The 22310-nt window shown below is 50.2% G+C and overlaps 1 long non-coding RNA gene across 1 annotated transcript in view; it reads right to left on the reverse strand.

The window, feature by feature from the left end:
* Positions 1-537: 537 nt before the first annotated feature.
* The window catches only part of LOC137658366 (uncharacterized), a 34465-nt gene continuing 12692 nt past the window's right edge, over positions 538-22310 (reverse strand). Inside the window, exons 2-3 of the long non-coding RNA XR_011047323.1 lie at positions 19748-19973; positions 538-1200 (exon numbers count right to left, since the gene is read on the reverse strand). This is a non-coding gene — a long non-coding RNA (uncharacterized lncRNA). The remainder of the gene's footprint in view (positions 1201-19747; positions 19974-22310) is intronic.

The following is a 22310-nucleotide window of genomic DNA, read 5'->3' on the forward strand; positions in this document are numbered from 1 at the left end:
GCCTTTCATGGCGGCCATTGTTTGTTCACTGTTACGTATTTTCATGACGAAGGGGAGGGAGAACTATACTGTATAGGGAGGAACCCATATAAAATATGAATATTCCTTTACTGCTAGTTACTGATTTTATAAAATGAATTACTCTCGCTGTACATATTTCTGATTTCATGAAGTTTTATATGGCAAAAGTTTGGTAAGCCAAGACTTGCATAATCTATTGAAAACATAACTAGCACGGTAGAGGATATACAATAAATTCTATTGGAAAAGAGGTGTGGGATCATAAAGTATGTGAGTATATACAGTATTTCATGCATTTAAGCCATTGAGGTGAGTATTGTAATATGTAAAAGCTCATTTAATTTATCTGAAAGGACTAACATCATAACTGAAATTAAAAAATGCAAAACTAATTAAAGTTCTAAATACATATTAAACCTATTAAGTGTTTTTAAAGGTAAACTTATGTATCAATGGAAGATTAATTCTGAAATAAAACTACTTTACCTCTAGTGAATTCTGAAAAAAAAAAAAAAAAAAAAACTAATCTATACCTACAGTGAATTAATTCTGAAAATAAATGCTACCTTCAGAGTGAAATTAATATTGCAAAATCTCAAGTACCAGTAAAACATGAAAGGTTTTTAAAGATGAAATGACTGAAAGATCCTATGTGCAATACTTGCATATACCTTGGGATTGGATTTTTTAAAAATTAATCCTTTAACAGAGCAAAAAATTAAACCCGCTTGATAAGTTCAGCCATTAGAAATGTGTCATAACAAAGAAGATGAAATAAAGTTGAACTGAAAATTAAAAGGCTGTACTGTAACAAGTTGGATGTCAGACAACAGGAAAAAGTGACTGACCAGCTGGAGAAGAATGGTCTGAAGTCATTAGCAATGAATTGACCAGCTGGAGAAGAATGGTCTGAAGTCATGAGCAATGAATGAGTCAAAGAAAAGGCCTATAATGTACTATAAGTGGAAGCAATGGAAAGCAAAGAAATCCGACTTATAGAAGTAGATAGCAAATTGAGAAATGTCAGCTGCTTCAAGTTTGAGATACAAAATTACCAAACGCTGTCATCATGCGAGCTTCTTCTTAAACTGATGAACAGTTTTCTTTCTTCTATGAAATTCTTCGATCCAGTTCTTGACTAAATCCTTTTCTTCTTGGTGAAAACTTTCAGGAGAACCTCTGTGGATGGAAGGAAAAAAAGGTCTGTCAACATTAATTCATTCTTTTTTAACGACTATTCTATAAGACTAGTTTAAGCATTTTCTATGTGTTAAACTAGATAAAGTATTACCGGTAATTTGCATTATACAGAAAATATGACAAATTCGGAGATAATTTGTATTTTTCCTAACCATACAAACCTTAGCTATTTACATTGGGTTTACTTTCGGTGTAGCTGAAATGACGAGCCAATAGTTTTTAACGAGGGTTAACTACCCCCGCGCTAGTTAGCGGGGGTAGGGGAAGGGGTAGCTTGCTACCCCTCCCCCCCCACACACCAGTGATTTGCTTCGCTTCACTTCACTTAGAGGTAGGACTTGACTTGGGGGACAGGGCTGGCGGGCAAATATGTGTAAATAGCTAAGGTTTGTATGGTTAGGAAAAATACAAATTATCTCCGAATTTGTCATTTGTTCCGTAACCGAAATACAAACCAAGCTATTTACATTGGGTGACTTACCCCTTAGGAAGGGCGGAAAGTCCCCAGCCTTACTGACTTTGGCTTTTACCCGGTGGCTCCACCTCCCAGTGAGTAGCACTTGAGAAAAGGAGCCCCTGCACCTCACAAGTTCCTTGCTTCGCGAGGAACGTGTGGCCTACATAAGTTGTGTGTGGAGGAAAGAGAGTGACTCGACCTATGAAGTTGACCTTGAGACCTTTAGATAGGAATCCAGGATAGGACGTTCCCAATACCACCTCGTCAGGGTATGGGGGACGCGACAGTATTATACTTAATACTAGGAGCACAAGGAAGCATGGGTTACCTGCAGAGGTTGAGGTCAGCTATGCACAGACCAGGATGCTGCTTCCCCAAGAGAGGGGAGGATGAAGAAAGAAGTAAGGGTCAGACATACTCTTTCATTCACGCAGACTAAAACCGGGTAACAACGCCCTCAACCTACTGCCACTTGTCCATAAAGGAGCCTGAGGTTAGACCAGCTGTTGTGCAGCCACCACAGGGCCGATAGAAAAGGTATCGAGGCTCTTGTGGGTCACATCCTGCAGGTAATGGGCTGTGAAGGTCGTCTGACGCTTCCAGACCCCAGCTTGAAGCACCTGCGTCACAGAGAAGTTTTTCTTGAAGGCCAGGGACGTAGCAATGCCCCTGACATCGTGTTTCCTAGGGCGACGTGACGGAGGAGGGTCTGGATTCAAGGCGTGATGGATAACCCTTCGAATCCAAGCCGAGATGGTATTCTTGGTGACCCTCCTCTTCGTCCTGCCTGTGCTAACATACAATGCTCGCACTTGAGGACGAACTGCAGCTGTTCTCATCAAGTAATACCTCAGACTCCTCACTGGACATAGTAGCAGTTGGTCTGGGTCGCTTGTTACAGAACGGAGACTCGTGATCCTGAAAGAGTCGAACCGAGGATCCGGCACTCCAGGATTCTGAGTCTTGGCAACAAACTCAGGGACGAACCTGAACGTTACCTCCCTCCATCCCCTTGAATGGGCGATGTCGTACGAGAGACCATGAAGTTCACTAACTAGCTTGGCCGAGGTCAAGGCGAGCAGGAAAGCCGTCTTCCAAGACAGGTGGCTATCAGAGGCCTGGCGTAATGGTTCGAAGGGAGGTCTCTTAAGAGCCCTGAGAACCCAAACCCCGTTCCAAGGAGGAGGTCTCACTTCTGACTGAGGGCAGGTAAGCTCATAACTACGTATGAGTAGAGAGAGTTCCAGCGAGGAAGAAATGTCCACTCCTTTCAGCCTAAAAGCCAAGCTTAAGGCTGAGCGATAGCCTTTCACCGCTGAGACCGAAAGGCGCATTTCCTCCCGCAGATACACGAGGAACTCCGCTATTGCTGGAATAGTGGCATCGAGTGGAGAGATACCCCTCCCATGACACCAACCACAGAAGACTCTCCACTTTGCCTGGTAGACTCCCTAAGAGGACTTTCACAGGTGCCGAGACATTCTCTCCGCAACCTGTTGCGAAAAGCCCTTCTCCGTGAGGAGACGCTGTAGAGTCTCCAGGCGTGAAGCCGAAGCGAGGCTACGGCCTTGTGAAAGATGTTGCAGTGTGGTTGTCTGAGTAGCTCGTGTCGTGGAGGGAGTTCTCTCGGGAGCTCCGTCAGGAGCTGCAGAAGGTCCGGGAACCATTCCGCGTGATGCCATAGCGGAGCTATCAGAGTCATCGAACAGTTGACCGATAGTCTGGTCCTGTTAAGCACCCTTCTCATCAGAAAAAACGGTGGGAAGGCGTACACGTCGATGTTGTCCCACCGTTGTTGGAAAGCATCTTGCCAGAGTGCCTTGGGGTCCGGGACTGGGCAGCAGTACAGGGGCAGCTTGAAGTTCAAGGCTGTCGCGAACAGATCCACGGTCGGGGAACCCCACAAAGTCAGGACTTTGTTGGCTATCTGAGGATCCAAAGACCACTCGGTACTCACTATCTGCGAAGCCCTGCTCAGACTGTCGGCGAGCACATTCCTCTTGCCAGGAATGAAGCGAGCTGATAATGTTATCAAGTGGACTTCGGTCCACCTCAGAATCTCTACTGCAAGATGGGATAGCTGCTGCGAAAAAGTACCTCCCTGCTTGTTGATATAAGCCACTACCGTGGTGTTGTCGCTCATCACCACCACGGAGTGACCCGCCAGGGTCCGTTGGAACTGTTGAAGAGCCAGAAAGACAGCCTTCATCTCTAGCAGGTTGATGTGCAGGTACTTTTCTGATTCTGACCAAAGGCCTGAGGTCCTCTGGTTCAGAATGTGCAGCCCCCACCCTTCTTTTGACGCGTCCGAAAACAGTGTCAACTCCGGAGGGAGGACGAGAAGATCTACAGTGAACCCTCGTTTATCGCGGTAGATAGGTTCCAGACCCGACCGCGATAGGTGAAAATCCGCGAAGTATTGACACCATATTTACCTATTTATTTAACATGTATATTCATACTTTTAAAACCTTCCCTTGTACGTAGTACTGTTAACAAACTACCCTTCAATGTACAGAACACTTAATGCATGTACTACAGTACCCTAAACTAAAACAGGCACAAATATTAAAGGCGATTTTATATCATGCGTTTCCTAAACACGCCAAAAAGCAACCAAAGTTTTGTTTACATTTATCTCTGATCATAATGAAGAAACAAACGCATTTACTGTACACATCTGTGTATAGGTTAGTTTTTGCATCAATTATATTGATTATTCAGTACAGTATGTTGATTTTGTTATTACCAATGTTTTACTTAATTTTTCTTAGGACTTCCAAATGAAATGTTTTTCTTTATGACGCCGCCTGAAACGACGGCGTCATAAAGTACGCTCAGTAAACAACCACGCTCAGTAAACAAAGAAGGCATTTAACGCGCATGATGAAAGTGATAAATAATGATATTTACAGTAAAAGCTTTTAGAAAATATGTTATTACAAATACTGTATTATTTACCGTATCTAAATAAAATCATACAGTACATACTGTACGTAGCAAAGCAGGAAAGCAATTTACGAGAGAGAGAGAGAGAGAGAGAGAGAGAGAGAGAGAGAGAGAGAGAGAGAGAGAGAGAGAGAGAGATTGTTTTACGTACGTAAATATGACAAATTCGAAGATAATTTGTATTTTTCCTAACCATACAAACCTTAGCTATTTACAAAGGGTTACCTTTTAGCGTAGCTGAAATGGCGAGCCATTAGAATTTAACGAGGGTGTATTACCCCCGCGCTAGTTAGCGGGGGGGGTAGGGGAGTGGTAGCTAGCTACCCCTCCTCCCCCTCACACACAGGTGAATACTCACTTTCACTTAGAGGTAGGACTTGTCTTGGGGGACAGGGCTGGCGGGCAAATATGTGTAAATAGCTAAGGTTTGTATGGTTAGGAAAAATACAAATTATCTTCAAATTTGTCATTTGTTCCGTAACCGGAATACAAACCACGCTATTTACAAAGGGTGACTTACCCCTTAGGAAGGGTGGAAAGTCCCCAGCCATACTGGCTTTGGCTTTACCCGGGGACTCAGAATCCGAGTGAGTCGCACTCGAGAAAAGGAGTCCCTGCACCTCACAAGTTCCTTGCTCCGCAAGGAACCATGTGGCCTACGTAAGCTTGTGTGTGAAGGAAGAAGTGTGACCCGTCCTAGGCAGTTGACCTGGAGTTCCAGAAGGAACTCTGGGTTAGGACGTTCCCAATACCACCTCGTCAGGGTATGGGGGACGCGACAGTATTGACTCAATACTCGGAACACAAGGAAGCATGGTTTACCTGCAGGGGTTCGAGGTCAGCTATGCAGAGACCAGGATGCTGCTTCCCCGTAGAGGGAATGATGAAGAAGTAAGGGCCAGACATACTTCTTTCGTTCATGCAGACTAAAACCTGATAACAATGCCCTCAACCTTCTGCTACCTGTCCAAAAAGGAGCCTGAGGTTAGACCAGCTGTTGTGTAGCCACCACAGAGCGACAGAAAACGTATCGAGACTCCTGTGGGTCACGCCCTGCAGGAAGCGGGCTGCGAAGGTCATTAGACGCTTCCAGACTCCAGCTTGTAGCACCTGCGTCACAAAGTAGTATTACTCGAAGGCGAAGGACGTTGCGATGTATCCAACATCGTGCTGTAGGGCGACGTGACGGGGGAGGGTCTGGAGACAGGTCGAGATGAATGTCCTTGAGTCCGGGCTGAAGAGGTATACTGGTGACTCTCCCCCCATGTCCTCCTTGTGCTCCCAAATCGGCTGCAACTGAGGACAAACTGCAGCTGTTCCCAGCGCTAACCTCTCGATTCCTTTACTGGCAAGAAAGAGAAGGTCTTGGGACATCAGACACAGAATGGAGACTCGAAATCTTGAATGAATCGGACCGAAGGGCCGGGACCCTCAGATTCTGAGTCTAGCCAACAACTCAGGAGCGAGCCTGAATGTTGCCTTCCCCTCTTCCTTAGAAAGGGGGGAGTAGTAAGAGACCAAGAAGATTGCTTACACACTGGCCGTGGCCAGAGTGAGCAGAAGACCCAAGGCGGAATACAATCCGAGGCCTGTCGTAAAAGGGTCTTGAGAAGATCTCTTAAAGGACTAAAAGTCCGAGCCATACTCCAAGTTGGAGGTCTTCCTCCGACTAGGGCAGGGACGATCGTAGCTTCGCATGAGCGATGATAGATCCAGCGGGCAGGAAAAAGTTATTCCTTTAAGCCTGAAGGTCAGGGAAAGGCTGAGCGACAGGCTTCATTGCCGAGAGCTGAAAGGAGTTTCCTCCCTCCGAAAGGCAATAAGACCGTTATTGCTGGAGAAGAGGCCTCAAGGGAAGAGGTATATCTCCCACGGCACCAACCACCTTAGACTCTTCACTTTGCCTGGGAGACCCCTGTGGATGACTATCGCAGATGACGCGACCTCCGTACCGCGACTGTAGCGGGTTGTCTCTTCTTGAGGAGGAAGCGTAGTGTCTCCAGGCATGAAGCCGAAGCGACGCCCCGGTTCGGGAGAGATGTCGCAGTGTGGTTGCTTGAGTAGTCTGCGCCGTGGGAGAAGCTCTCCCGGGAGTTCCGTCAGGGGAAGCAGAGGGTCCAGAAACCGTTCTGTGCATAGTCCCAGTGGAGCTCTCCCATTGAAAGGTTGACAGACAACCTGGTCTTGTTGAGACCCATTGTCCACAGACAAAAAGGAGGGAAGACGCAGGCGTCGAAGTTGTCCCACCATCACCGGAATGCATCTTGCCAGAGTCTCGGGGTCTGAGACTGGGGGTAAGAATAGCGGAAGCTTGAGGTTTCAAGCTGTCGTGATCAGGTCCCCCAGACCAGCACTTGCTGGTTACCCAAGGTCAAAGACCCCCAGGTACACTCTCTCTACGAGGCTCTGCTCGGATAGTCTGAGAGAAACATTCCCCTGCCTGGAATGAGAGAGCCGATGGTGGTATTGAGAGAATCTCAATCATCCCGGTATCTCTACTGCAAGATGTGAAGGTGTGACAATGCGTCCCCTGCTGGTTAGAATGAAGTCGACTCGCAACGGGGCGACTCGGCAGGAGCTGTAGGATCTGAAGAGGGGCCAGACTAAGGCCCCTAAGCCTGCCTGAATGATGGAGAGGTATCCTTCAGGTCTTGACCATAGGCCTGGACCGGAACATGCCCCCCCCCCCCCCCCTTTCCTTTGACGAGTCCGAGAACCGCATCAAGAATGTGGGGAGAGGACGAGAATATCCACTACCATCAAGAGGCTCCATAGGTCAACACCCATTGCAGGTCTAATAGTTCCCGCTGGTCCCATAGGGCCAGGGAGTCCGGTTAAACATTGCCTGAAGCCACCGGAACTTGGATCGCCCCACATGGAACTTATCCTGAGGCGACCGTTCGGACTATAGACGGGTCAATGAGGAAAGGAGAACTAGGAAACGTTCCAAGGTAGGGCTGAAAGCTCTGCTTGACTGAGAACAGGTACTGCGACTCTCCTCAGTCTTGCCACAGTCAACCGAAAGGAAGGCTCGGAGGATGTGGTAACAGAATCTGGCGTCCCCAGGTGGTCACCCATCCAAGTACCGACGTTGCTTAACCTCGCTGGACGGACGAGAAGCGGGGTTTCCAACGTGGTAAGGCCGTTGACTCAATATCATGGCCAGATACTCCAGATGTTGAGGCAGAGGAAGAGAAGGCTCCAAGCAAAATACCATGAGCCCACACTCATGGTAAGCATCCGGAAGCTTGTCCCGGCGCTGAAGAAGGTCGAAACCCGAGCCTACCGGAGTTGACCAGCCCTCCAAACAGCAGAGGAGGCGGAAGCCTGCACCTAAGCGGCCAAGAGGAAGGCAGGGAGAGTTCTCTGGGGAAACAAACCTGCTATGCCACGGCGGGATAGCCACACTGCATCATAAGCAGAAATACTTGCAGTCTAGGCTGAATTCGACGAGCACCCTGGAAGATGGATGGAATGGAAACTGAAAGTACCCGTCCTTCCGATCCAGGGTTTAAGGAGTCCTGTCGCCTCGTTACCAGTCTGATCGATTCTGCTGGTCTACGCTGGCCGAAGTTTGTTCGACAAACTTGATCAGGGCTGAGAGGTCGACTATGGACATCCCCTCTCAGATCTTTCCTTACAAGAAAGGATCGACTGATGGGGCCGGGGGTGAAGCCGTCGATGATCCTAAGGAAGACCTTTGCCTAAGGTATGGATCATTCTGCCCAACCGGGCAACTCTGCTGACGCTATGGCATAGAGGTTCAGAGACACTGAATTCGCTGACAGAGACGGCAGGCGCGATATCCTTGGCTAATCACAGAGATTGTGTGGGAATGGGCATCGGGAAGCTGTCATTCGGATGAGTAACCTTAAGCATCCTCCCAGCGAAAAACCTGCAATCCTAGAGTTCGTGAACTCCTTTTAGGACTATGCCCCCCCGGGGGAGTCTCCCGTGCCATCTGTTCCTGACAGGAGGAAACTGCAATTGGACACCTTGTCCCAGTTGTCGTAGCCGATAACTTAGGCCGACGTGGTTGAAAGAAAAGGGCGCTGGAGCCCTGCAGAGTCTGGAAGAAAGCGCCTTGGAGGAGTGAAACCGGAAGTCGATTTACTCCGCACAGCAGCTGTCTAAGTCTCTGTCCTTGGGCACAAACAAACTCTTCTCAAGGATGGAAGGGTGTCTGAGGTCGTCGACCTCCACAGATGTGACACCCGAAGGAAGCCCTCAGTCAGCGCGTCCAGATGGTACAACATCGAGCTTGTCCGCAAATTAGATACTTAACGACGAAAGGCCAAGGTGCCTGAGCTCGAGAGGAGGAAAGTACCCTTGATCTTCCTGTAGCTTCCTTGAACCAAACCTCGGGCCATAACCGAGGAGGGAAAGAACCTGGTAAGCTCCCAGAGGAAGAGGTAAGCAGTCACCCCTTGTCCGATGGAGAAATCTCGAACGGAAAGCCCCCCGCCAAAAATCCTTCCAGGGAATGACGGGGAAGGGCTAACCCAGGTTCAGGAATAGAGGAGTGTTGCTCAGATCTCCCTTAAGTTTCTCCTATTCTTGCAAGGGCCATGCTCTGTGTTTATGGGGTGAGGCCGTGTTCTGGAAATACGCTCCAGAAGAACTCGCCAGGCTGGTCATGCTGCGAAAACCCCATTGGGAATCGTGGTCGCAATTGCCCTGGAGCTCGCGCGACGGAAATTCCTGGTGGTCGGCGAGCGATAACCCATAGACGAGCAATGGATACTGCAAGAAATAAGCCGACATTTGTGTGAAGAAACACTGTAGGTTCGCGCGACGGAACACCATCTGTCCGCGCGATGGAAAAACCGTTGGTTCGCGCGTGGGCGAACATTGGAGAGCATGAGCGTAGACGTGCAGGCACGTGGGAGTGTGGGCGCGCAGGCGAGTGGTCGCGCGGTTGCACGGGCGAGCGGTCGTGAGGGTGGGCAGGTAGATGAGAGCGAGTCCGAGGCGGCGAATGCAAGCGTTAGCGCGATGGCGAGGAAACGCGCTGCCGCGTGGGCGAGGAGGACCGCTGGCGATATGGATCAACAGGCGATCGGTGGTGAGCGCTTGTTATGCCGACGCGATGGTCGAGCAGTATGCGCAGGTGAGCGATCGTGCGTTGGCGAGCAGTATGCGAAGGTGAGCGATCGCGAGCAGTGATCAGCATGCGCCGGGTCGCGCGATGGTGATCAGTATGCGCAGGGTCGCGTGATGGTGATCAGCATGCCAGGGTCGCGCGATGGCGATCAGCATGCGCAGGTCGGCGGTCGCGCGATGGCGAACAGCATCTGCAGGTGGGCGATCGCGCGATGGCGAACAGCATACGCAGTTGAGGGTCGCGCGATGGTGATCAGCATGCGCAGGGTCGCGCGATGGCGATCAGCATCCGCAGTTGAGGGTCGCGCGATGGCGATCAGCATCCGCAGTTGAGGGTCGCGCGATGGCGATCAGCATGCTCAGGTGAGCTAGTAGCTGGCGAACCATGTTCCTTCAGAAGTGTTGGAGAACGTTGGCGTGCCGGCTGTAACACACGTGGGCGATCTGGAGATCGCTGGCGAACTGATGATCGCTGACGAACTGATGATCGCTGACGAGCTGATGATCGCTGGCGAACTGATGATCGCTGACGAGCTGATGATCGCTGGCGAGCTGATGATCGCTGGCGAGCTGATGATCGCTGGCGAGCTGATGATCGCTGGCGAGCTGATGATCGCTGACGAGCTGATGATCGCTGACGAGCAGAAGGCTACGCGTGGAAGCCTGCGCAAAGAAGAGTCCTTGACCCCGACCTGAACCGAAGTTCTAGATCGCGAGGGCGAACGTGGGCGCACAGGGCGCGTAACAGGAACCAACAGGAACCGCAGGGATGATCATCTTGAAAGCGCTGACGAACAGGAGAGCGCTGATGAGCAGAAGAGCGCATGTGTGCTCACACTGAGCAGGAGCAGGAGAGAACACAGCAGAAGGGCGCGCAGGGAAACCCTGACACGCAAGGGAAGAACCCCCGTGGGGGCAACCCTTTGCCCCGAAGGGATCGTTGTCCGCCGGGAGACTGATGTCCGTCGGAAGACCGCTGTCCGTCGGGAAGACCGTTGTCCGTCGGGAAGACCGTTGTCCGTCGGGAAGACCGTTGCCCGTCGGAAGACGAGATCAGACTGCTGTCCATCTGCACCAAGGCGGAAGATCGAGAAAAAGGAGTTGTAGGCTGCAAACGGAGATCCAAAAAGGCGCCTCAAGCACCCTTATAGGGAGATGAGAGGCCCTTACGACGAGGCGGACGGTGGGCCTTACGGCGAGGGAGGCCAACAGCAACAGTAACAGCAACAGAAGAAACCTCCGAAGAGGAGTCTCTATGAGTGTACTCTCTCGCGAACGAAAGAGAAACACTTCGTGGAAGAGACTGGTCAGCCAGTGACCTAAAAGGAGCAATCCTCCGAAGAGGAGCTCCTGCAGTTGCCCAGCCCCTTGAGCGAAACTGCAGGTGCGACCGCTCAGCACCAAGAGCATAGTCGCACGAAAAAAAGGCAAGAGAAGAACCCCCCAAAAGGGGAAAAACTCAAGCCTGGACAGGAAAAACTTCCCTCGGAAGGAAAGTTACCCGCCCAAGGAGGCAAGCCTCCTGAGAGTTCTAAAATGAACTGGAGAGCTGTCCGTCGTCACGGGAGTACTACCAGTAGAAGGAGACACGCCCCTGACGAAAATACAAGGGGGGAGGCAGCAACAGCCGAATCCCCAGGACTCAACCAGACAGCTCACACCGTTGCTATATTACAGAAACGAACTAGATCGGTAACTGTAAAAAAAATAAAAAAAATAATATTAGTACACATTCATTCCCCCGGGAAGGCTCCGAAGAGGAATCCCGAGGGAAAGGAACAAGAATTACACAACAGGCACGTGCCCTCACAACCACTTACACTCGCGGAAGGAGAGCTGTAACCAAAACAGAATTATAACAATTATAATTATGTAACTATGTAATTATGTAATTTAAAAATGAATGAACACTAAAGAAAGAACGAAAACCCCGAAAGGAATCGTTCTACAAGCTGAAAAACAAAAAACAACTACAATTAGATTCATAACTAATTGAGACAAACGTACGGCGTAGCAACCCCCCACACGGAAAGGAAGCTAGGCTACAAGGGCGTAGTAACACGTAGTAAAAGGGTGAACGACCTCAAGAGAGAGAGAGAGAGAAAGACATAAGTCAAACTCGATCGCCACCCATAAAATTACGCCGTGGTGGCCTAACTGCCGAGGCCTCCACGTAGATATCGTACACTACACACACAAATCTGAAAAGGAAACTTACTTATTTCTATACTCAAATATATATACAAACATGAAAACATGTTTACATATATATTGAGTAAATGAAAAGTAAGCGATTAAGTAAAGACAAAAAAAACAAACAATGGCTGCCACGAGAGGACCAAGACAGAGACGTCTGTCACAGTCCGAGCCAAAAGTGAAAGTGAGTATTCACCTGTGTGTGAGGGGGAGGAGGGGTAGCTAGCTACCACTCCCCTACCCCCCCGCTAACTAGCGCGGGGGTAATACACCCTCGTTAAATTCTAATGGCTCGCCATTTCAGCTACGCTAAAAGGTAACCCTTTGTAAATAGCGTGGTTTGTATTCCAGTTACGGAACAAGTAAATTTTAAACAAAAAAAAATATGATAGGTTACAACATGTATACTCTTCAGACTTTTAAAACCTTCCCTTTAACTTAATGCATACAGTACTAAACTAAAACAGGCACAAATATTAAAATGTTAGAATATTAAAGTAAAAAATAAAGATTGTTACTGTACTCACCACGAAAGAAGTTCAAGAAAAACTTGAATGATGATGGCGATGAATTTGCTGCACAGTAGAAATGATGATGATGAAGCTGATGCTGTCTTCTACTGTGCAGCCAATGATAGTACAGTATTTTACGTCTCTTCAGACGGAGGTGTCTTTTCCCGGGACACCTCTTCAACTTCTTCCTGAGACACTTCTTCAATTTCTTCAGAGGGCATTGTGATCGGAAGTTGCTGCCGCTGCTTCTTTTTTCGCAAGAACATCCTGTAGGGAGTCACGTGTACATCGATCTTGTTGCAGAATTGTATAGAACGAACCATATCCTCGTCCCACTCTTGCGACATTTCTTTCACCTCCTTCGCAAGCTTGCAGAGCTTGGCAAGCCGTTCTAATGTTAAGCCCGTTTCTTCGACATTTTCTTGGATCTCTTCCTGTGTTTCACTGTCTTCTTCACTGGCCGATTTCATCAGGTCTTTGAGGTCTGCGGCCGCGTAACTTCTACTGTCTTTTAACATATAGAGAAGCGTCACCTTCTCAGCAATCGTCATCTTCTTTCGGTGGTGTTTAGGCTCACTACCAGCCTTAGTAGAAGCAGAATGCTTGGGAGGCATTGTACAGTAGGGTTTAACAGAAAGTTCAACAAAAAGTTCAACTTAAAACAGTCACGCACATCACAGATTAAAGTTCACAATAACCTAACAACGTCTACACAGCGATACGGCGGGAGAGAAAGTGTCCGCGAAAAGATGCTGGAAGTTGGAGATGCGGGCAAAACACCAATCACAGGCTAGATAACAAAACTTGAGTTCTGATTCGTTATCTATCAGCGCTTGAACCAATCACAACCCGTCTTATATGCTACGTAGGTTACCAATTCAAAGTACAAGATACCCTGCGTACAGTATACTGTACAGTAATAATAATAATAATAAATAATGATACTGTAATAATAATAATAATAATAATAATAATGATAATAATGATAATAATAATGATAATAATAACAATAATAATTTTAATAACAACAACAGCAATAATAATAATAATAACAACAATAATAATGATAGCTTTACGTACGCTATTTTACGCTTTTGTTGTAGGATGTGTCTCTCTCTCTCTCTCTCTCTCTCTCTCTCTCTCTCTCTCTCTCTCTCTCTCTCTCTCTCTCTCTCTCTCGTACGCTTATTCGAAATGTGATTTTTGCAACAAAGAATATTATTGGATGCAGTACTACGTACGTATACATACAAAAGATTCATGGAAAAGAAGCACATCCATTACATTTGTAGTACAGTAGTAGCTAACAGCAGCCTTACACCATTCTAGTATGGTATGACTGCATCTGATTTGCGTTTCATGTTCGATTTAATTTTACTACGTACTGTATACAGTACTGAATTATCGTATGATCACATTCTCTTTTCGTGTTTTATTTCTTTCTGTGCTGAATTATATGTCATATGTAATGCAATGAACAATCAGTAAGAGCAGATATTACTAATTACAGTATTAATGGAATTACAGGTAACGAAATATCGTATTTGGGGTCTTCAGATATCGCGGTATTTTCAAAATTTCCGGAAAATCCGCGATATGTATATATATATGGGTTATGAAAAAAACCCGCGAAGTGGTGAATCCGCGATGGTCAAACCGCGAAGTAGCGAGGGTTCACTGTACTCCCTTTCGCAGGTTCTCGTCGACCAGCCACTACTGCAGGTGCGCCTGTTCCGAAGGTCCTATCGGGACCTGCACGTCCGGGGAATCGGATCCTTGATTCCACTGGGACTTGAGCCGCCACTGCAGGGATCTCATTCTGAGACGGCCGTTTGGAACCAGACGAGCCAGGGAGGACAGGTGACCTAAGAGACGCAATCACGATTGGGTGGGAAGCTCTTCTCACCTGAGGAAGGGTTCCGCCACCCTCCTCAGCCTTGCTATCCTGTCGTCTGATGGAAAGGCTTTGTGGAGATTGGTGTCTAACAACATGCCTAGATAAACCAGTCGTTGGGACGGCTGCAGAGAGGACTTCTTGAGATTTACCATGATCCCCAGATCCTGGCAAAGTCCCAGAAGCCTGTCTCGGTGTCGAAGAAGGGTCGACTCCGAATCAGCTAGGATCAGCCAGTCGTCCAGATAACGAAGGAGACGTATGCCGTTCCTGTGCGCCCAAGATGAAATCAGGGTGAACACTCTGGTGAACACCTGAGGTGCTGTGGAGAGACCAAAGCACAGCACCTTGAACTGGTAGGTCTTGCTGTCTAGGCTGAATCTCAAGTACTTCCTGGAAGACGGATGGATTGGGATCTGGAAGTACGCATCCTTTAGATCCAGTGTGCACATGAAGTCTTGTGGTCTCACTGCAAGTCTGACCGTGTCCGCTGTCTCCATGCTGAACCGAGTTTGCTTGACAAACTTGTTCAGAGCTGAGAGGTCGATGACAGGTCTTCAGCCTCCAGACGCCTTCTTTACAAGAAAGAGTCGACTGAAGAAGCCTGGGGAGCCGTCCACGACCTCCTGGAGAGCATCCTTCTTGAGCATGGTCTCGACTTCTGCCCGAAGGGCTAGCCCCTTTACTGATCCCATGGCATAGGAGCTCAACGACACTGGATTCGCTGTCAGGGGAGGTAGAGATCTCGTGAATGGGACGCGATACCCTTGGCCGATCACAGAGACCGTCCAAGCATCGGCCCCTTGTTGCTGCCACATGTGCACGCAACTTTGAAGGCATCCCCCCACAGGTGGATACGCGGGGGGGGGGGACTGCCACTCCAAGCGTTTGCGGTCTTACCTCCCCTGGAGGACTTACCACCCCTCTTGACCTTGGCTGGAAAGGGCTGGGGCTTAGACACCACTTTCTTAGCTGCCGGCGCCTGCTTTGGTGTCTTGCGAGGCTGCTGCTGCGGTTGCTGCTGAGCTGGAGGCTTATAGGGCCGAGATGTAAGGGCCCTTTGGAGGAGGGAGTCCTGGCTCGAATGCCTCCACCTCTCAGCTGTGCGTTCCATGTCCTGAGGCTCGAACAGATTCCCCCCAAGGAGGGAAGCGTGCCTGAGCCTGCAGACATCCACGGCGGGGACCTTCGGATGAATCTTCTCGGTCACCGCGTCACGTCGCTTCAACACCGAGTTGGCCCAAAGGTTAGTAACCTGATGTGCCAGGAACTCGATGGAGCGAGTGCCCGAGAGGAGGAAGGTCTCCAAGACCTTCCTATTGGTCTCCTTAGACAGATCCTTGGAGCACAATAGGATGCCCAGAGAACCTAGCTAGATATCCAGCCACGAAGTGGCCTGCATGGCGCACTCCGCGACCTTCTCATGGCTCAGGATCTCCGACGCCGAGAACGTCACCTGCCGGGCGGAGAGCTTCTCAAGGGGAACTCCCCTAGAGAGCTCTTCTACCGAATGATGGAGGAGAAGAGCGAGGCTAGACTCCCCCATGATCTCAAAGTACCTCCTCTGCTGGAGACGAGGAGGTGGGAGGAGTTTGTTCCCGGCAGAGGAACGACTGGAGGAGGCGAGACCCACGAGTTGAGCATTGGCCCTGGCCCTGGCACTCTTTAGCCCCTGGGACCAGGGCAAAGCCGCGCTGGCCTTGGGGGGCTTCTGAGTACCGAACACCTGATCCAGGACCGTGTCCTTGCCTTCCCGGGGGGCGATCACGGGATCCATGAACCCGTTGAGTTGCCTCATCAGGCTCAGGACTTGCCAGAAGGCGTGCTGCGACTCTGCTGGTCTCCTCCCTGCGGACTGGCAGCTAAGTCTCCCGTCCCCGGAATCTCTTCCTGGGGAGATGCGTGGACGTTCTCCCGGGGTGCAGCTGGAACCTGACGAATTTGCGAAGAAGACTTTGGAACTGTCTTGGAGTCTTTAGGTTCCCTCCTGGGCGGGATACACGACCCCAATAAAGAGGCCTGGAAGGTGCCTTCCACGCGAGACGATTCCCCTCCATGAGGAGACGACTCCCCCCTTGGTGCCGAGGGGGAGACCGCTACCTCACTGGATTCTCCTGAGGACGGAAAAGCCTCGTCTTCAGGAGAAGGAGAAAGCGCCTGCGAAGGGGATGGAGCCTTCCTAACGGACCTCTTAGGAACCAGCTTCTCCCTGGGAGAAGTCACCACGAAGTCCACTCCTCTCCTTCTCTTCAGAGGGGGCGAGGCCGTCGTTGGTTTGTGTCCTTGATCGGCGAGTGCCGGCTTCATAGCCTTCACTAACGCCTGCATCAGAGGACCAAACCAGGACTGCCGAGTCACGGACACAGAGTCCGAAATTCCCGCTGGAGGAAGGGGATCGGGCGATCCTTCGGAGTGGACACCACTGGACCTGCCTGTGAAGAAAAAGGGGAAGAAAGTTCTGACCTCTCTGATGTGTCTTCCCTATCCTGACAGAGACCTGCGCTTAGGCGGGGGCGATCCTGATTGTGGTCTGGCGACGCACGTCCCTGCTGCTGTCGCGAGCTGCGGAACCCGACGCGAACCGGGGTCGCACTCACGCTCGTGCGTAGGCAACACTAAGGAGTCGCGCGCGAGAGGCTGTTGAAGCGCAGGTGTGCCAACGCGCGGAGACAATCGAGCGCGGGCATGTAGGTGAGTGGACGCGTGAGCGCGTGGGCAAGTAAGCACGTGAGCACGAGGGCGAGCTGGCGCGTCGGCGAGGGAACGCGTTGGCGAACGAGATCGCTCCAACCACTGCTGTTGATGGTGTCCAGGGGACCTGTAACGCGTGGGAGATCGATGGCGAGCAGGCGATCGATGGCGCGTTGGTGAACGCTGGCGCGTAGGCGAGCGTTGGCGCGTTGGTGAACGCTGGCGCTTAGGTGAGCAATGGCGCGTAGAACGCGCAGGCGAGCGACCGCGAGCGGTTGAGCTGGAAGGAGACCCATGTCTCTCCAAATCCTCTGGGCGCCGACGCGTAGGAGCGCGCTTGCGCGCAGGCGAAAGATCACTCGGGCGGTCAGGGGATCGCCGATGTTCAGGAGATCGCTGATGCGCTGGGGATCGTTGACGCGCAGGAGATCGCTGACGAGCAGGCAATCGTTGACGTGTCTGTGGTCGCTGGCGAGCAGAAGGGCGACGCGTGGAATCCTGTGTGGAAGCTGCCGGCGCGTTGCGCAAAGGCGAACGTTCACGAACAGCCTCAGGAACAGGAGGAGCGTAGGCGCGAGGGTGTACAGTAGCATTAGAACTACGCGCAGGCGACCGCGAGCATTGCTGTGCTGGAACAGGCTGGCGAACAGGATCGCGAGGGCGAGGAGAAGAAGAGTTCTTGTCCAAGACCTGAACCGAAGTTCCAGGTCGCGCGGGCGAACGTGGGCGCGTGTCAGGAACTGGGAGCGCAGGTGCGCTCTGACGAGCAGGAGATCTAGAACGCTCAGGAGACCGATGGCGCGCAGGGCGCACAGCAGGATGTTCGGAGTACTCAGGAGAGCGCTGGCGATCAGGAGAACGCTGACGAGCAGGAGAGCGCCTGTGCGCTAACACTGCAGAAGGGCGCTCAGGAACCGCTGGCGAACAACAGGAACAGCAGGATGTTCGGAGCACCCAGGAGAGCGCTGGCGAGCAGTGGGGCGACAATCATCAGGAGAGCGCTGACGAACAGGAGAGCGCTGACGAACAGGAGAGCGCTGGCGATCAGGAGAGCGCTGACGAACAGGAGAGCGCTGGCGATCAGGGGAACGCTGACGAGCAGGAGAGCGCCTGTGCGCTAACACTGCAGAAGGGCGCGCAGGGGAACCCTGACGCGCAAGGGAAGCCCCCACACCGTGGGAGGCAACCCTTTGCCCCGAAGGGACCGTTGCCCGTCGGATGACGAGGTCAGACTGCTGCCCATCTGCACCAGGGGCGGAAGGTCTGGAAGGCGTTGGAGATCGATCCCAGGAGAGGTCTAAGGAGGCAGGAGCTGCAGGCTGCTTACGGCGAGGAGAGTCCCCCTCGGAGGAAGGAGGAGAAGATTCAAAAGGGCGCCTCTTAGCACCCTTATAGGGAGACGGGAGGCCCTTACGACGCAGCGGACGGTGAGCCTTACGGCGAAGGCGGCCACGGGGAGAGTCATCAGGATCATCCGTCCTCTGAAGGGGAGTCTCAGTCAATGCGCTCCCCCGAGAGGGAGGCTTGGCAGCAGAAGAGCCCGTGGGACTCCCCTCCCCCTTCGAAGGATGTACAGAAGGGGGAGGAGAGCCTTCAGCAACATCATCCTCATCAGGAACCGCAGAGGTTTGCCCCGACCCGTCGGAAGCCTCTGTCACCACGACGTCGACGATAGACAGAGGATCTATCTCTGCTATCACCGGCGACTGCTTAACAGCGGCCCCCAACTGGACAAGATCAATCAGGACTTCCTTGGAGGGCAGGCCCTTCAGCACCAAGGAAGCCCAAAGCTGAAAGAGATCATCATGAGACAACGAATCATTATCAATAACCTCCCCCGGGGGAGGAGGGGGAGCCGTCCCGCTATGGGAGGCGACGCCCTCTCCCCCAACCCAAGGTCGGGAAACAGAACTAGGGCCTGCGCTCCCACTCGGCGGTCTCTCCTTAGGAGCCGGACGAGGGGGAGCTTCGGAGTAGGTTTGGGCGGCGAAAGAAGAGTCCCGAGAGCCTTCCTCCTTCAAGGCAACCCCAGAAGGAGAACGGTCTCTCTTGGACTTCTTCTTACGCCGGCGGCCAAACTTCTCCCACTGGGAGGCAGACCACTCCCTGCACTCACTACAATTATTTTCTCTATCACACCGTCGGCCTCGACACTGTGGGCAAAGGGTGTGAGGATCTGTATCCACCGCAGACATGAAAGTACCGCATGGGCAACCGGCAATACCAGGGCACTTGCGCATGATGGATATCCAAGGGTGAGGCCAACTTCAAACGCACACAAACTGAGGAAAAGCAAAAAAGATTAAGGCTGTCAAACGAGGACGATGGACAGACACGTCTGTTCATTGCTGGAGCCAAAAGTGAAGTGAAGCAAATCACCGGTGTGTGGGGGGGGAGGGGTAGCAAGCTACCCCTTCCCCTAACTAGCGCGGGGGTAGTTAACCCTCGTTAAAAACTATTGGCTCGTCATTTCAGCTACGCCGAAAGTAAACCCAATGTAAATAGCGTGGTTTGTATTTCGGTTACGGAACAATTGAGATTTACTATCCTAGGTCCTTCAGATAAAGGGCTACATTTCCGTGTACTCTAAGCTTTTATTCAAATGTTTTAGCACATACAGTACACTGAAATTATACAACCCCTCATTCCCCCACAAATAAAACTATTACTCAAACAGTATCAACCAATATTTCAAAGGAAAAATTTCTGATAAATACAACATACCAGATCAAGTTCTTCAACTACGACCACACCCGAAGTTCTTCAACTAAGATCACATCCAGAGTTCTTCAACTAGGACCACATCTAGAGTTCTTCAACTAGGACCACATCCAAAGTTCTTCAACTAGGACCACATCCAAAGTTCTTCAACTAAGACCACATCCAAAGTTCTTCAACTAAGACCACATCCGAATATTTACTCTTTGGAACAACCACCAACTGTTATAACCTGTTAAAATAGAATGAATAAATATAATCAAAGTATATATCCTAATAATACAAAACATTGGACTATATTATGGATAATAATCGACAATTATAACAAAAATATACTAAGTAAAGATACTAGTACAGCCCCTGGGCTTATAGCATCCTGCTTTTCCGGTTGTAGCTTAGCTGAAGAAGAAGAAGAAGAAGAAGAAGAAGAAGAAGAAGAATTTCATAAATACAATCCCTTCTACTAGCTGATTTTGGAGGAAATGGCAGAAGAATTTCATAAATACAATCCCTTCTACTAGCTGATTTTGGAGGAAATGGCAGGTGATAAATCCTTTAATAGGATCATTAGTACAGTTGGTAGAGGGGGTCTGCGTGCACCCCCCGGAAATCAATTTCTAATTGGTGTCTTCCTATGGGGAAAAATGTGTAGAAAACGGTTTGCTATGTTAAAAATTTGAAATATTGTCCCACGTGCCTTTTTTATGCAAATTAAGCCGCCATTACATGAAAATACTAAAATCGCTATAACTCCGCCAATACAACAGATAACTGCAAAAATAAGGTGTCTAGACCCAGGTTTTGAGGGTCTAGCATCAATATAAGACCAGTCTCATAGTGACCACATGTGTTCCTGACATGTAAGATATGCAAATTAGTGCCGCCATTACTGAAAAATGACAAATTCGAAGATAATTTGTATTTTTCCTAACCATACAAACCTTAGCTATTTACAAAGGGTTATTACTTTTAGCGTAGCTGAAATGGCGAGCCATTAGAATTTAACGAGGGTGTATTACCCCCGCGCTAGTTAGCGGGGGGGTAGGGGAGTGGTAGCTAGCTACCCCTCCTCCCCCTCACACACAGGTGAATACTCACTTTCACTTAGAGGTAGGACTTGTCTTGGGGGACAGGGCTGGCGGGCAAATATGTGTAAATAGCTAAGGTTTGTATGGTTAGGAAAAATACAAATTATCTTCGAATTTGTCATTTGTTCCGTAACCGAAATACAAACCACGCTATTTACAAAGGGTGACTTATCCCTTAGGAAGGGTGGAAAGTCCCCAGCCATACTGGCTTTGGCTTTACCCGGGGACTCAGAATCCGAGTGAGTCGCACTCGAGAAAAGGAGTCCCTGCACCTCACAAGTTCCTTGCACCGCAAGGAACCATGTGGCCTACGTAAGCTTGTGTGTGAAGGAAGAAGTGTGACCCGTCTTAGGCAGTTGACCTGGAGTTCCAGAAGGAACTCTGGGTTAGGACGTTCCCAATACCACCTCGTCAGGGTATGGGGGACGCGACAGTATTGACTCAATACTCGGAACACAAGGAAGCATGGTTTACCTGCAGAGGTTCGAGGTCAGCTATGCAGAGACCAGGATGCTGCTTCCCCGTAGAGGGGATGATGAAGAAAGAAGTAAGGGCCAGACATACTTCTTTCGTTCATGCAGACTAAAACCTGATAACAATGCCCTCAACCTTCTGCTACCTGTCCAAAAAGGAGCCTGAGGTTAGACCAGCTGTTGTGTAGCCACCACAGAGCGATAGAAAACGTATCGAGACTCCTGTGGGTCACGCCCTGCAAGAAGCGGGCTGCGAAGGTCATCAGACGCTTCCAGACTCCAGCTTGTAGCACCTGCGTCACAGAGTAGTATTACTCGAAGGCGAGGGACGTTGCGATGTATCCAACATCGTGCTGTAGGGCGACGTGACGGGGGAGGGTCTGAAGACAGGTCGAGATGAATGTCCTTGAGTCCGGGCTGAAGAGGTATACTGGTGACTCTCCCCCCATGTCCTCCTTGTGTTCCCAAATCGGCTGCAACTGAGGCCAAACTGCAGCTGTTCCCAGCGCTAACCTCTCGATTCCTGTACTGGCAAGAAAGAGAAGGTCTTGGGACATCAGACACAGAATGGAGACTCAAAATCTTGAATGAATCGGACCGAAGGGTCGGGACCCTCAGATTCTGAGTCTAGCCAACAACTCAGGAGCGAGCCTGAATGTTGCCTTCCCCTCTTCCTTAGAAAGGGGGGGAGTAGTAAGAGACCAAGAAGATTGCTTACACACTGGCCGTGGCCAGAGTGAGCAGAAGACCCAAGGCGGAATACAATCCGAGGCCTGTCGTAAAAGGGTCTTGAGAAGATCTCTTAAAGGACTAAAAGTCCGAGCCATGCTCCAAGTTGGAGGTCTTCCTCCGACTAGGGCAGGGACGATCGTAGCTTCGCATGAGCGAGGATAGATCCAGCGGGCAGGAAAAAGTTATTCCTTTAAGCCTGAAGGTCAGGGAAAGGCTGAGCGACAGGCTTCATTGCCAAGAGCGGAAAGGAGTTTCCTCCCGCCGAAAGGCAATAAG

The sequence above is a fragment of the Palaemon carinicauda genome, chromosome 19 (assembly GCF_036898095.1).
Source record: "Palaemon carinicauda isolate YSFRI2023 chromosome 19, ASM3689809v2, whole genome shotgun sequence".
Taxonomy (NCBI): domain Eukaryota; kingdom Metazoa; phylum Arthropoda; class Malacostraca; order Decapoda; family Palaemonidae; genus Palaemon; species Palaemon carinicauda.